At 41.8% G+C, this 13,690-nt stretch overlaps 1 protein-coding gene and 1 pseudogene across 1 annotated transcript in view; one reads left to right on the top strand and one right to left on the bottom strand.

Moving 5' to 3' along the window:
- Positions 1 to 13,690, top strand: part of MAOB (monoamine oxidase B) — a 113,869-nt gene that overhangs the window by 29,744 nt on the left and 70,435 nt on the right. The gene's annotated exons all lie outside the window — the stretch shown is intronic.
- On the bottom strand, positions 6,597 to 6,985 carry LOC116747676 (annotated as a pseudogene).

The raw sequence follows: 13,690 nt of genomic DNA, 5'->3' as shown, positions 1-13,690 counted from the left end.
GATGAGACATGCTATAAAAAGGCTTGAGTTGCCAATAAGTATTTGTGGGGAGGTGGAACTTAAGGAAGCAGAGGCATGATTAATTCCCTGGCAAGGCCCAGCCTGCCTATCACTATATGACAACAGCAGGCCCAATATATGCAAGTAGTTTTGCACACATAATCTTTGTTTCAACTCTGCCTGCAAGGTACATCCCTGTTTTACAGATTGGAATTAGGAGGAGTTCAGAAGTTATTTGCCCAAGATTCCACAGTGCCTAAGAGGCAAAGTGGGGTCAGAACCTCATTCTTCCAATTTCAAAGCCAAATACTTCCTAAGATGTTGGATCCATTCATTGAACAGATATTTGTTGAGTATATACCGTGCAACAGGCAATGTTCTAAGAGCCTTATATATTTTGCCTCAATTTCTTTTCACAACTACTTGATGAGGTAGGGAGTAAATACTTCCACTCTTTACAGGTCAGGAACTTGAGGTTTAAAGGAGGGGATAAATTTAATCACCTAACCAATGGTAGACCCTGAATATGAGAGATGTCTAATTTTTCAGAAAGATGAATGTTTCCTTTTTGAAATGATACAAAGCCAATTTCACACAAGGAATTAATTAAGACAATTGGATTGGTAAGGGTTGGGGCCCACTGCTCAGAATGAAATCTAGATATTCTGACTAAAAGCACCTCAATTTGTTTTTGATTTGGGGTAACTGAGTAGATGTCCTAAAGTGAATGAGGAAACTGGATCCCAGCTACAGATACCCCTGAAATAATTTGCCCAGACAGCAACAGATATTCTGTTTTTCTATACATTTTGGCACTAGTGTTCATTTTTGTGTGGCAGGTCCTCTTCTGATATTAACCTAACAACTGAGTCCAGGACCTCTCACTGAGATTTAGAGTGATCCTTTTTTACTCTTTCTGAGAGTATAATTTTCCCTAAAAAGAATTGAACCTAATGAACATACAAGTAACTTCATCTGAGTTCCATTTGAGGCCCTGTCTGCACAAACATTGACAGCTTGTTTTGGCTTTCCGGAAGCCTTTTATCAAACCACAAGGTGGCTTTTGGCCAGACATGGAGAGCTTTCAACCCATCTCCAAACAGTTGGTATGAAATAACAGGAAAAGCCTCTTTCCAAAAATAATTTGAGTGAAAAGTTTAAAATTATAGAGCTCCCAAAATATTCTTGGGGATTTAGATGCAAATTCTGCCTCAGCCTACTTTCTCCTGGCCCACCATGTTCTCCTCATTTCTTTCTTTTTTTTTTTGCGGTACGCGGGCCTCTCACTGTTGTGGCCTCTCCCGTTGTGGAGCACAGGCTCCGGACGCGCAGGCTCAGCGGCCACGGCTCACGGGCCCAGCTGCTCTGCGGCATGTGGGATCTTCCCAGACCGGGGCACGAACCCATGTCCCCTGCATTGGCAGGAAGACTCTCAACCACTGTGCCACCAGGGAAGCCCTGGTCTCCTCATTCTTACTGTAGGTGCTCTAATAAGGGGTAAATTATTCATTGCTATGGTAACTGTGACTCAGGGCTCATAACACACCTTGGGGGAGACAGTTGGGTAGGGCAGATTGTCTAGAGCCTGAGCTATATTTGGGGGGATGAGATGGTATTAAGTGAAATTTTCGCAGGAGAACAAAGGCCTGGAAACACTAAACAGTGTGGGATATGGAAAGAACCACAGGGAGAGGGGATTCAATATTGCCAGAGTATAAGGTACAGGGTGGGGAGCAGAAGGATAAAGCTAGAAAAGTTGGCAGAGGTGAAGTCATGCTGGATCTTTAGGGCATTAAGGGTAAGATGGGACAAGGGATCAGGAAAACTCAAGGATAAATTCTAGGTTTCAGACACAGACTCGTGGGCAAATAACTGGGCCCAAGTTACGAGTCAGAAAAAAACCTGGGAAAATGGATAGGATATGGTCATTCATTAGTTTCAGGTTTGTCAGTTATCCCTACATTGTAAATATAATGAAAACTAGGGATTTCCTTCCTGGTTTGATGAAGAGCCCTGCTTTGGAACAGGAAGAGCTGCCATCTTTGAAGCCATGCAAGGAGCTGACGAATCAGTAAGAACCCAAGAAAACGGTGACCTCTGCTGAAGCCGTATCCCTATTAATGAGATGAGGTCCAGATAGCTTAGAGCAGAGGTTCTAAACTGGTAAGCCCATGGGCCTTCCTGCAGCACTGCATGTCTTGAAAGAAGAAGAAAGAGGGAAACTTTTAGTTTCTTACACTGTTGTTTCACCATTTTTCACTTGGTGGAACTAAGTACACTTCCAGCCTTCCCAGGAAGCTCCCTTTCCAAATATGCATATTACAGTCACCCTCTTCCCACCCCTGTGGTGCTTTGCCTGTTAGGCTTCGTTCTCTTCTAGAAGCACGTTAGGCTTGGATATCAACTCCTTGATAACGTGCAGCTTAAGGACAGTAGTGTGGTTGAGAATGTTTGATATGTAGGGAGGAAGAGAGGAGGGTTTTTTTTTTTGAGAGGGGATTCTGTGACCAACCCATCACCAGTTGTAGCCACAATGGCTACAAATTGACCAAATGGACCAGTTGCTTTAGGTAGTATTTCCCAAAATATGTAAGGAGACATTTCTGCCCTTGAGAAAATCACTTCCATCTCCTGTCCCCCAATAAGTTATAGAGACTAAGAAATTATGTAAATAGTATATAGTATCTCCTGATGGAGGTATGCAATACGTCCAGCTGGATAGAAACCAGTTTAACTTTTTGTGTGTGTGTGTTTATTTTTATTTTATTTTACAGCAGCTTGGTAACATTACTAACAACCATTGTTGATACAGAAAATGTCAGCAAACATTTGTACTTAAACAATGCTTCATTCATCTTTTTTCGCAGGCTTTTTCTAGTTGCGGCGAGTGGGGGCTACTCTTCGTTGCAGTGCACGGGCTTCTCATTGCAGTGGCTTCTCTTGTTGTGGAGCACGGGCTCTAGGTGCGCGGGCTTCAGTAGTTGTGGTGCACGGGCTTCAGTAGTTGTGGCGCGTGGGCTTCAGTAGTAGTGGTGCATGGGCTCTAGAGCGAGCGCAGGCTCAGTAGTTGTGGCGTACGGACTTAGTTGCTCCACGGCATGTGGGATCTTCCCGGACCAGGGCTCGAACCCGTGTCCTCTGCATTGGCAGGCAGATTCTTAACCACTGTGCCACCAGGGAGGCCCCATTCATCTTTAAGTTGGGCAAACCTTAAGTATTTTGCAATTAAAAATATATATAATCTAAGAAAACCCACCTATTATTTCAAATAATCATCTTCATAATTTTGATTTTATAGCCATTTAAAAAAATTGATATATAATTGACATATTAGCTTTAGGTGTACAACATAAAGATTCAATATTTGTATATACTGTGAAATGATCACCACAATATGTCTAGTTAACATACATCACCACACATAGTTACAAAAATTTTTTTTCTTTGGATGAGAATTTTTAAGGTCTACTCTCTTAGCAACTTTCAAATATACAATACAGTCTGATTAACTATGGTCACCATGTTGTACATTACATCCCCATGACTTATTTTATAACTGGAAGTTTGTACCTTTTGACCACCCGATTTAACTTTTTTTTTCCAGAATTTTTTATTGTGAGAATTTTCAAGGAATTATACACTCATATACCTACCAAGTAGATTGTACAGTTAACATTTTTGCTATATTTGCTTTGTTCCGTATTATCCATCTATCCATCCCTCTCTTTATCAATCCCTCTTTTTTTTTGATGCATTTCAGAGGAAGCCACAGACATCGGGACCTCCTGCCTCTAATTACCTTAGCACGCCTATCCTTAACCAGCTTTGTTTGCATTTGCATTTTCTTGTCGTACAACAAGCAGAAAAATCACGTGGTTTTTTTGGGTTTTTGTTTTGTTTTTATCACAATGCTTTTATTATAACAAAATTCACGTTTTTTATTAACACCTATTGATGTCACTCAAATTTCATGCTCCGCAGGGCAGACTTTGGGCTAATGCTTTGGAGTTATGAAGACACCACCTATGTAATGAAATTCCAGGTTAATTAAAATTGTTGTCCTGTCTCATGTAGATTAATCACAGAATGGAAAGGGGGTTAATCATTCAGTTTACAGATGGGGAAAGTGAGGCCCAGAAAGGTGGGGACTCTTGTTCAAGGTCATAAAGCCCATTAGACCTATTTGGAATAGAGCTTTTCTACAGAATGACAATGTTCTGCCTTGTCCTTGAATGAGGCTATGTTTCCTTTTACTCTGGTCCTTGCACACCGCTGACTGCCTTGGTCTTTGGCTCACAAGGGTGTTTCAGCAGCAAAGTAAAACTCCTGGGCCAGGCTCCAAACTAGGCTCCCAAATGACTGCTTTGTAACTTCATTTCTTCCAGTTACTTGTCACATCTCATCCAGATTTCTTTTCCTTGGCAATGTCCACATTTTATCCTGTTCTTCTAGAATTCCAAATTAATCATCTCATTTTTGGTGAAAGGAGATGTTGAAATGAAGAAGTGTTCAAAGTATTCTACAGCAGGCCTGTGACCCTCTTCTGGGCATTTGTAACACCCAGCTCTTTCAGAGACTAAGATCTAGGGAGTGGGTGAGCCAAAGGGGGAATGGATCTCTCCTATTTTATATTCTACCTTAAAGATGTTTGTGATTCTAAAAATCATGTTGGTAAAATAAATAAATAAAAATCATGTCGGTAATCCATAGGAGGGCAGAGATATTTCACCCTTAAATCACAGTCAAGGAAACTATTGTAGCATCATATGATTATTTTCGATACTTAAAAAACAGTATTCTTAAAGGAGTGTGTTTATTTATATATATTCCATTGAATTTCCAAAAGGTGAATTAAACGATTAGTTTTATATAACAATTTTTAAAATGAAGACTATAACACACAAATTTGGGAAAGACAAGGCTGTAATTGCTGGGTTTGCCTCCTTTTTTTTTTTGCAGTACGCGGGCCTCTCACTGTTGTGCCGCACGCGTAGGCTCAGCGGCCATGGCTCACGGGCCCAGCCGCTCCGCGGCACGTGGGATCTTCCCGGACTGGGGCACGAACCCGTGTCCCCTGCATCGGCAGGCAGACTCTCAACCACTGCGCCACCAGGGAAGCCCTGGGTTTGTCTCCTTTTTTCATGGGAGACCATACTGAGGTCAAGTGGAAACAAATTTTGTCTACCATGATTATAATACACGAAAGAGAACCCACTTTCACACAACAAAAAAAAAGACAAGAGCTTGGCTACGAAACGAGGCTCATTATGATTGCTGACATTTTAGGGAAATGCAGTAACTTACATGTAAAGCGTGATGAAACAATTTTTATGGTTTTAAATGTATTTTGAAAGGCCTTGGAAGGCAGTCTCATTGTAGTATCTCAGAAGCAGCCGCATCTGGAGAAAGGTTTCTATGGCAACTCATGAAAGCTTGATGTTTTTTTTCTCCTTTTCAAGAGCATAAATCATCACATGGCCTGAGGCTTCAGCAAAGGTCTTCTTTATTTTAGAAGCTATTGCCATTTGTTTTTGTGTTGTATATTTTGACTGTCTAAGAGAAAACAGAGCAAAGGGCTTCCAAGAGGGCTTGGAGTCTTTTTCATATCTGGGGGCAAGATGTGAATAACGTAATTCTAGACTTTGCTTCTCAGTGATCAAAGTGATAGTACATACACATTGATACGTTTGGTTTATATGTGTTATTTCAGTTTTCAGGAAAGTTGTGATCGGTGCGTTCTCAGGAAAGAGTTAGCCTGGACTTGAGGAGGAACTGTTTGGCCAAAGCACCTTTTTTTTTTTTTTCATAATTGAGATTTTATTGGTTGTTTTGAGGATCGGTTCACAGACATTTCAATTTGTACACAATTCTCAACATACGTACCAAAAACCTAAAAAATCATGTAGTTGTGATTCTTTTCTGAACAGTTATTCCAGTGACTTTCCAGCTTAAAATTTGGGGGCAAATTTTCCTTCACAGGATATCAAGTACCAATATCTTCAAATATTGATATGCTGTTACATTGTAAGTCCCACGAATTCACAATTTAATATCACATACACTACCTACTCAATCGTTCACAGCACATTAACAGTTACTAGAACTGGACTACCACGACCAAAGATGTTACAGAGTGCACAAAAATCTGCCCAGGAGAGCCAAGACCAAGGGGTGAGTGGTTTGCTTTAGGAAACAATTCTACCAAAAACCACATCGGAAGAGAAGTAATCTAAAGTGTTTAAGACATTAAATGCACAACTGACTCCAAACTGCCATTTAGTATGCTTTGTATTATAGGATGTAAAAGCTACCCTCCATCTGTGGAAGGTTAAGCTGACACCCAAGACAATCAAAGCCTCCCATATTTAATATCCCACTATTTTCTGGTTGTACCAAAAAATAAACCACCAGCAAGTGATTTCACCTCTTAAAAAAAAGCATTTACACTTAAAAAATGGGATGAGGTGGGATTCCTTCCTTTTTAAAAATGTTTCTAGAGCTACTAAAAAGCTTGCATTTACAAAATAGTTGATAAAAATATTCCCCTGGATTGTACAAGGGAAACAGGGACCACTGATAGGACCAGGTGTGTGATATTAATCAGACTTGGCCTCTTTCTCTCCTTCATCAGAAGCTGGGCTCTCCTCATTTTTAGTTTTTCCATTTTCTGCAGGTCTTTATAGTTTCTTGGTTAGCCACTTCAGCCTGTTTTCCCTTTGCTCCCCTTTTCCCTTTTGTTTGCACTTTTTTGTCGGAAGATTTATCCTTTCCTGCCGCCTTTTTTGGCTTCGTTTCCACTTTTGCAGGAGCCGGTTTAGCTGACAACCTCGCCGATCTCCTCTTGGGCTCCTCCTTCGCCGCCCCCTCGGCGGAGCTGACCTTCCTCTTGCGCATCGTGGCGGCGGGGCGGGCGCGTGCCGGGTGCCTGCGGGCCGCGGCGCGCCGAGAGCCTTCGCGAAGCTGGGCTGCCTGGTCGCTGCCGCTCCTCCCGCCGCCCGAGCTGCTGCGACCCGCGGCGGGGGCGGTAGGAGAACCGGATGGAACCGGATTGGGGGCCCGCCCCCTCCTCCCCCCGCGTCCCCCAGCAGCGAGCTCCCATTCCCCGTCGGCCGGGCCGCCCCCCGCCCCCGCCCATTGGCTACGGGGCCCACCGCGCCGCGGCCCGGGCCCCGAATAGGTGAGGCGGGCCGTCACTCGACCACTGAGCCCCACCCCCGCTCTCGGCGCCCCTACCCGCCCGCCGTCTGGCGGGGCCCCAGACCCAGGAGAGGGGGGCGGGGCCCAAAGCACCTCTTAATGAGTAGTTCAATGGCGGTATCCTAGAGGGCACTGCGGCGCTCTAAATGTCTTCAGATCTCCCTGTAAATGTCTTGGTCCCAGGGTTTTGGGCACTGACAGACTCCAGGTGGTTTTTATCAATATAGTCTTTCCAAGAAAGTTAATAAAGAAATATTCTATTTTTAAAACTCGGCATGCTTTGAGAATTTTTTTTAACAACATTGGCCCTTGTATGTTACAGGAAGTAATGTGAGTAATGAAGAACACACAGTTCACAAAAACAGAGCCGGATTTTAGACCGAGCTCTGCCATCGCTAGTTGTGTAACGCTGAGCAAGCTCTTGAATCTCTCCCAGACTCCATTTTCTAATCTGAAAAATAGGAATAACAGTGAGAGCTTGAAAGGCTTATTGTTAAGAACTTAATGTGTGTGAATATTGGAAACTGTAGTGCTGTGCAAATACAAGGTGGTTATTATAATTGGTTAGCTGGCTTTCTTTCCAGCTCTTTTTCTTTGAAAAAGTCAAGGGTATCCCTTTACCATTTCCGGTGTGACGAGAAGAAATCAGTTTCAACGTGTGTCAATATTTTAGTTTCCTATACTATATTAAATATATTATGTTTATATAGACACCATTTCAGCCATTTGTTTATTTCTTGACTAAGTAATTAAATGTCATCTTTGCTGCAGGGTATTAAATGAATACATTCAACAAACATGTAAGTGCCAACTGTGTACTAGCATCGAGGACACAGACTAGATAATTAAATTCTTATTCAGGAAATAAGTTTTCTGAGTTTCAAGGCCACGGCATAAGCTTCAGGCTGATGCCATGAAAGGGGTTGTAATCCAGCCCACACTGCTAGCCAAGCACCGATGTGAGCTGCATTCACCCAAAGAAAGGATGCCTTTTTGAAATTCACCTGCCATGAGTGTGTGCCTTTGTTACGGAGTCCAAGCTCGCTCTGCTCACCGCTCAACTGGCCAATAAATCGGGAGACAATGTGTTGAGGCAAAGGAATAGCGACTTTATTCAGAAAGCCAGCAAACCAAGAAGATGGCAGACTAGTGTCACAAAAGAACCATCTTATGGGGCCTGGATGCCAGTTTCTCTTATAGAACAAAGAGGGGGAGGAGGTGAGGAAGTAAGGTTAAAAGGCCGTTTGCAAATATCACCTGGAATGGCCAGCCTCAGGGAGGGAATGTGTTAATTTCTTCTTTCTTGCAGCCATTCACAGGTGGACAGGGTCAGGATGTTTCCTTGAACAAAGGCACTTTGGTTTAACATTCACAGAGAGGGGCAGGGTTCCCTGAGGCAGGCCATTATGTATAGACCTGTCCTTTTAGGGAACAAAAGCAATGGGAAGCAAAGGTTAAAGTAAAAGAAACAGATCCAGCATGCAGTCAGTTTTTGTTCTTCCCTGTAACACCTTCTTGTCATTTACACAAAGGTATGGAATGTGCTAGCAGTGACCCTGATGTTTATGTGGTTCGTGATGTTCTATGGAAGGTGTTCAGTGTTTCACCCTTTAGTAAAGGCTGCTGGCCATGTTTGTTATCTGGAGTCAGATTGTCTGGATTTGAATACTGGCTCTGCCATTGGCCAGCTGTGTGACCTTGGGTATATTACTTGACCTCTCTGTGCTTCTCTTTTTACATCTGCCCACTTCATAGAGTTGTTAGGAGGATAAATTCTTATATGTAAAACATTTGGAATAAAATGTACCTGTTTTCAGTGATATCTTTACCTGCCTCTACTCTGTGTTGAAGAGTTCAACAATCAACGTCTGAATTCTACCTACAAATGCCGCTTTCCTTTAATGAATTTAATCTCAGATTGGTGATATTTTTCTTTTTCCCCAGACCCTTTTGTTTGTGTGTGCATGTTTGTGTTAAATAACTGGAAAGGCATTCTCTGTAGAGACATCAAAGAATTCCAGTTCTTTGATCAGAAGGTCACTTGGTTGTTTCTAGAATTTTCGCATAAAACCATTTGCTTTGTCAGAAGTGACAGAGGTGATGAGGGCTGTTTGCATACTTTGGGCTTTTATCCTTTCTGAGGGAGTGCTTATATGGTTTACCAGTGTTATAAGGGTAGAGATGCTTTGAGGTACAGTGAATTTTTTTTCTCAGTTTCGGTTAACACGATACTTTTTTTTGGTAACTTTAAACTGAGAAAAAGTCTTTATGTAATATTGAAGTACTGATGTTTCATAATGTTTTCAAAACAATTAACTTTGCATTTGAAAATGCTGACAAATTCTGTTAAAGATCAGGTTTTGATAGGAAGGACATGAGACATATCGACAAAGCAAGAAGAGGCCCCTTTGTTACCTGCACTGTATACTTTTCAGTCTCCTACAGTATGTTACTCTTCGGCCCTTTTCCGTGGCACAAAACTGGAAGCACATAATGTTAATAAAGCTGCAAACCACTGATGTTTAAGTATTTTAAATAACTTGAGTGTCTAATCCAAATTGAAGTATCCAAATAATTTAATTGAAATAGTCATCACTTTGATGAAACATTTTCCAAGTGAATTACCTGGGAAGGGAGATGAAATATTTTGATCATTTCATGGCATTAGGCTTTAGTCTACCATTGGTAAGGTGCGCCATGCTTTGCTTATCCATCCGAAGGAGACTCCCTGAGCCAAAATACTACAGATCCTGCACCATTTAGAGGTAACAAATGAGATGATCTTATCAAGGTCCTGTCAGGGACACATAGGGGCTGCCTCTGAAGTTGCCAAATGATCATTGTGAAATGATCCTGCATGTTAAACTCAAGTTTAATTAGCTTTTTAAAAGTAGGAAGTCATTATACCCTTGTTTCTAACTTAGTTGCAAAAATTAAATATCTGTTTAAGAGAAAAACTGATATTTTAAGATTCTTCTATTTAGATGGAGAGCAGAATGTTTTAAAACACTTTGCATCAAACAGTGTATAGATTACTGCATTTAAAATTTTTCCTTTTTGGTCCGTGGGTGGTGGCTAAGAGTTCAGGTTTGGGACTGAACCCTGACCCTGCCATTTACTAATTGTATAATCTACCGCAAGTCAGTGAATGTCTCCAAACCTCCATTTTTTCTTTTTAAAATGAGGATGATAATACCTCTCAGCACTGTGGTGAAAATCCGATGTGCATTATGTATGAAATGCTGTTTCTTCACACAGCAAAGCAATCCTCAATGCTTTATGATGGTGGCTGCTGTTACTGTGGGGTTTTTTTTTAGCTGTTATTGCATTGTGTCAGGAAATGATTGCCTGTTTCAACTGTGCCAATTACACTGTCTAGTGTTCTTAGGGCAAATGTAATTCTGCTACTTTATGATTTTTTTTCACAATAGTATTGCATTTTAAAATTCCCAGACTTCCCAGAGAATGTACCATCTCTCATATTTTTGTTCTATGGCAAAATGTGTTAAAAGTTCCAAATGGGGCTTCCCTGGTGGCGCAGTGGTTAGGAATCCCCCAGCCAATGCAGGGGACAGGGGTTCGAGCCCTGGTCCGGGAAGATCCCACGGAGCAACTAAGCCCGTGCACCACAACTACTGAGCCTGCGCTCTGGAGCCCGCAAGCCACAACTGCTGAGCCCACGTGCCATAACTACTGAAGCCTGCACGCCTGCAGAGCCCGTGCTCTGCAACAAGAGAAGCCACCGCAATGAGAAGCCCGCGCACCGCAACGAAGAGTGGCTGCCGCCCGCCACAACTAGAGAAAGCCCTCGCCCAGCAACAAAGACCCAACTCAGCCAAAAATAAACAAATAGATAAATTTATTTAAAAAAAGAGTTCCAAATGACTGACATAAACATGAACTCTTGGGAAACAACCCTGTGGTAAGCTGGGGCGCTTCTGGATACTTAGTTGTTTGCTTATTCTTTGCTTAATCAAACCATCAGTCCTTTTGCCAGTCTCATCACTAAGGAATCCCTTGAGATCTTAACAATCTTATTTTATTTATAAAAAAAGTTTTATTGAAGTATAGTTGATTTAGAATGTTTTGTTGATTTGCAATGTTGTGTTAATTTCTGCTGTCCAGCAAAGTGATTCCGTTATACATATATACACATTCTATTTTTTAATATTCTTTTCCATTATGGTTTATCATAGGATATTGAATACAGTTCTCTGTGCTCTACAGTAGGACCTTGTTGTTTATACATCTCAACAGTCTTAATCAGATCCGGGCCAGACTCTAACTCCTCAGTTTCTTCTTCAGTTTCCTAAAATTCCCTCCTCCTAAACTTGCAGGGACTTTCTTAAGCCATTGGTATTTGCGTCAATTATTTTTCAAATCAGTTTTTGTCAGTTGATATCCAACAAGCATGAGTGAGACAAGTTGTGAGGTATTTCTAACAACATATTCTCGTATTGCCCTATTTAAAGATATTTTTGTAATTTCTATTTATGCCTTTTTAAGGCACATGAGCATAAAGAGCTCTATTCAATGATTTGATAAGACCCTGGCTTGTTTTAGTAAATGTTTCTGTTTAGCATCAGATACTATTGGGTAACTGCACTTACCCAGTAGTACCTTTTGTGGAATATAAAATGCTAGTGTATATGAGTGATGTTGTGTTTCGTTCTGAGCCCTTTTGTTTAAGCCTCAACATGCTCAGCAAGTGTATCTGAATTCCATGATAGCAGCTGTTACTATGGCTGCATGTTATTTCATATTTCATTTGTTGAACTGATGCTTGATAAGAGAAACAGCGTTGAATCATCCGCAATTTTGACTCTAAATAGAAAGGTTTTCTCTCTCTCTTTGTTTTTTCCTTATAAAGGTAAAATTAGGAAACTGGAGTTAAAAATCCAAGCCCTGTATTTCTAAATTAGCGTTCTGCAGTGCTTGTGCACATTGCTCGTGGGGCTGTGGACTTTGGCACCATCACCCCACCACCAACCGGAAGTCCGGCCTTGCACCCAAGGACAGGGATCGGAAGATGGATTAACTCAAATAATGGAATTTCACATTAGCCTCTTTATTTTTTTTTAATTAATTAATTAATTAATTTTTGGCTGTGTTGGGTCTTCGTTGCTGCGCACAGGCTTTCTCTAGTTGTGGCGAGTGGGGGCTGCTCTTCGTTTCAGTGCGCGAGCTTCTCATGGCGGTGGCTTCTCTTGTTGCGGCGCATGGGCTCTAGAGCGCAGTCTCAGTAGTTGTGGTGCGCGGGCTCAGTAGTTGTGGCTCACGGGCTCTAGAGTGCAGGCCCAGTGGTTGTGGCGCATGGGCTTAGTTGCTCCGCGGCATGTGGGATCTTCCCGGACCAGGGCTCGAACCCATGCCCCCTGCATTGGCAGGTGGATTCTCAACCACTGTGCCGCCAGGGAAGCCCCACATCAGACTGTTTAAGAAAAAAAAAAGGTTTCTTCTTTTAGGGCAGCTCAGAGAGGGGGAATGAAGCCTCGGCTTTTCATTGTGGCTTTTACGGTAGGCTCATATCTTATGTTCCATGGATTCTTATCAAACCACAAGATACAAGTGTGTGTGCTTTCTTTAGAATATTCTACTTATGTAATATGTATGTATTTATTTTGGCTGCTCTGGGTCTTAGTTGTGACACGTGGTATCGTTGCTGTGGCATGCGGACCTCTTAGTTGTGGCGTGGATGCGGTATCTAGTTCCCCAATCAGGGACGGAACCCGGGCCCCCTGCATTGGGAGCGCAGAGTCTTACCCACTGGACCACCAGGGAGGTCCCTACAAATGTGTTTTAAAAACACGTTGGTCCAAACAAAGTGAAAAATATCTTTTGAAATGTAATCTCTCCCTGAAACAAAAATTGAGAGATGCGGTCTATGAAAAGGATGGCTCTGAGGCTCCGTGAAAAGCAATACTCGTAGTGGTTACAGAAACGGACACTGGAACGAAACTGCCCGGCTCTGCTGCTGGCTCCTTATGTGACTTTGGACACCTCTTTGTGCTTCAGTTTCCCCAGCCATAAAATGGGAATATCAATAGTACCTTTTTTATTGGATTGCTGTGAGAATTCACTGAATTCTCACAGCATTAAAAATATACATTAAAACACTTAGACTAGCATGTCAAATGTTGTGAGCACTATATGAATATTAGCTATTCTTATGGGAATCATTTTTTTTCACACTAGTGTGATCTAAAAGTCCCAGAACTATTATTTTAAAAAGACGGGATAGAAACAGTTTCACTTATCTGTAAGGCACAGCATCTTGTCATTTCCTTGATTTTGTTTGGTCTCATAAAGCAAACGAGTAAGGTATTTGGAACTGAGCAAATTCAGTTTATTGTGGTAAGAGCACCAGAGTTCTCTTGTCTGAGAACACTCTGTAAGTTAAAGATGCAGAATTTTAAGATCTGTGAGGTCAAAAACTACATTCAGGATGTACTTATACCAAAAACTACATATTCGAACTCTACGCTAAGCTTTA

This window comes from Phocoena sinus, chromosome X, assembly GCF_008692025.1.
Source record: "Phocoena sinus isolate mPhoSin1 chromosome X, mPhoSin1.pri, whole genome shotgun sequence".
Lineage (NCBI taxonomy): Eukaryota > Metazoa > Chordata > Mammalia > Artiodactyla > Phocoenidae > Phocoena > Phocoena sinus.
The sequence above is the reverse complement of the archived record's forward strand: the minus strand, read 5'-3'. Positions and strand labels throughout refer to the sequence as shown.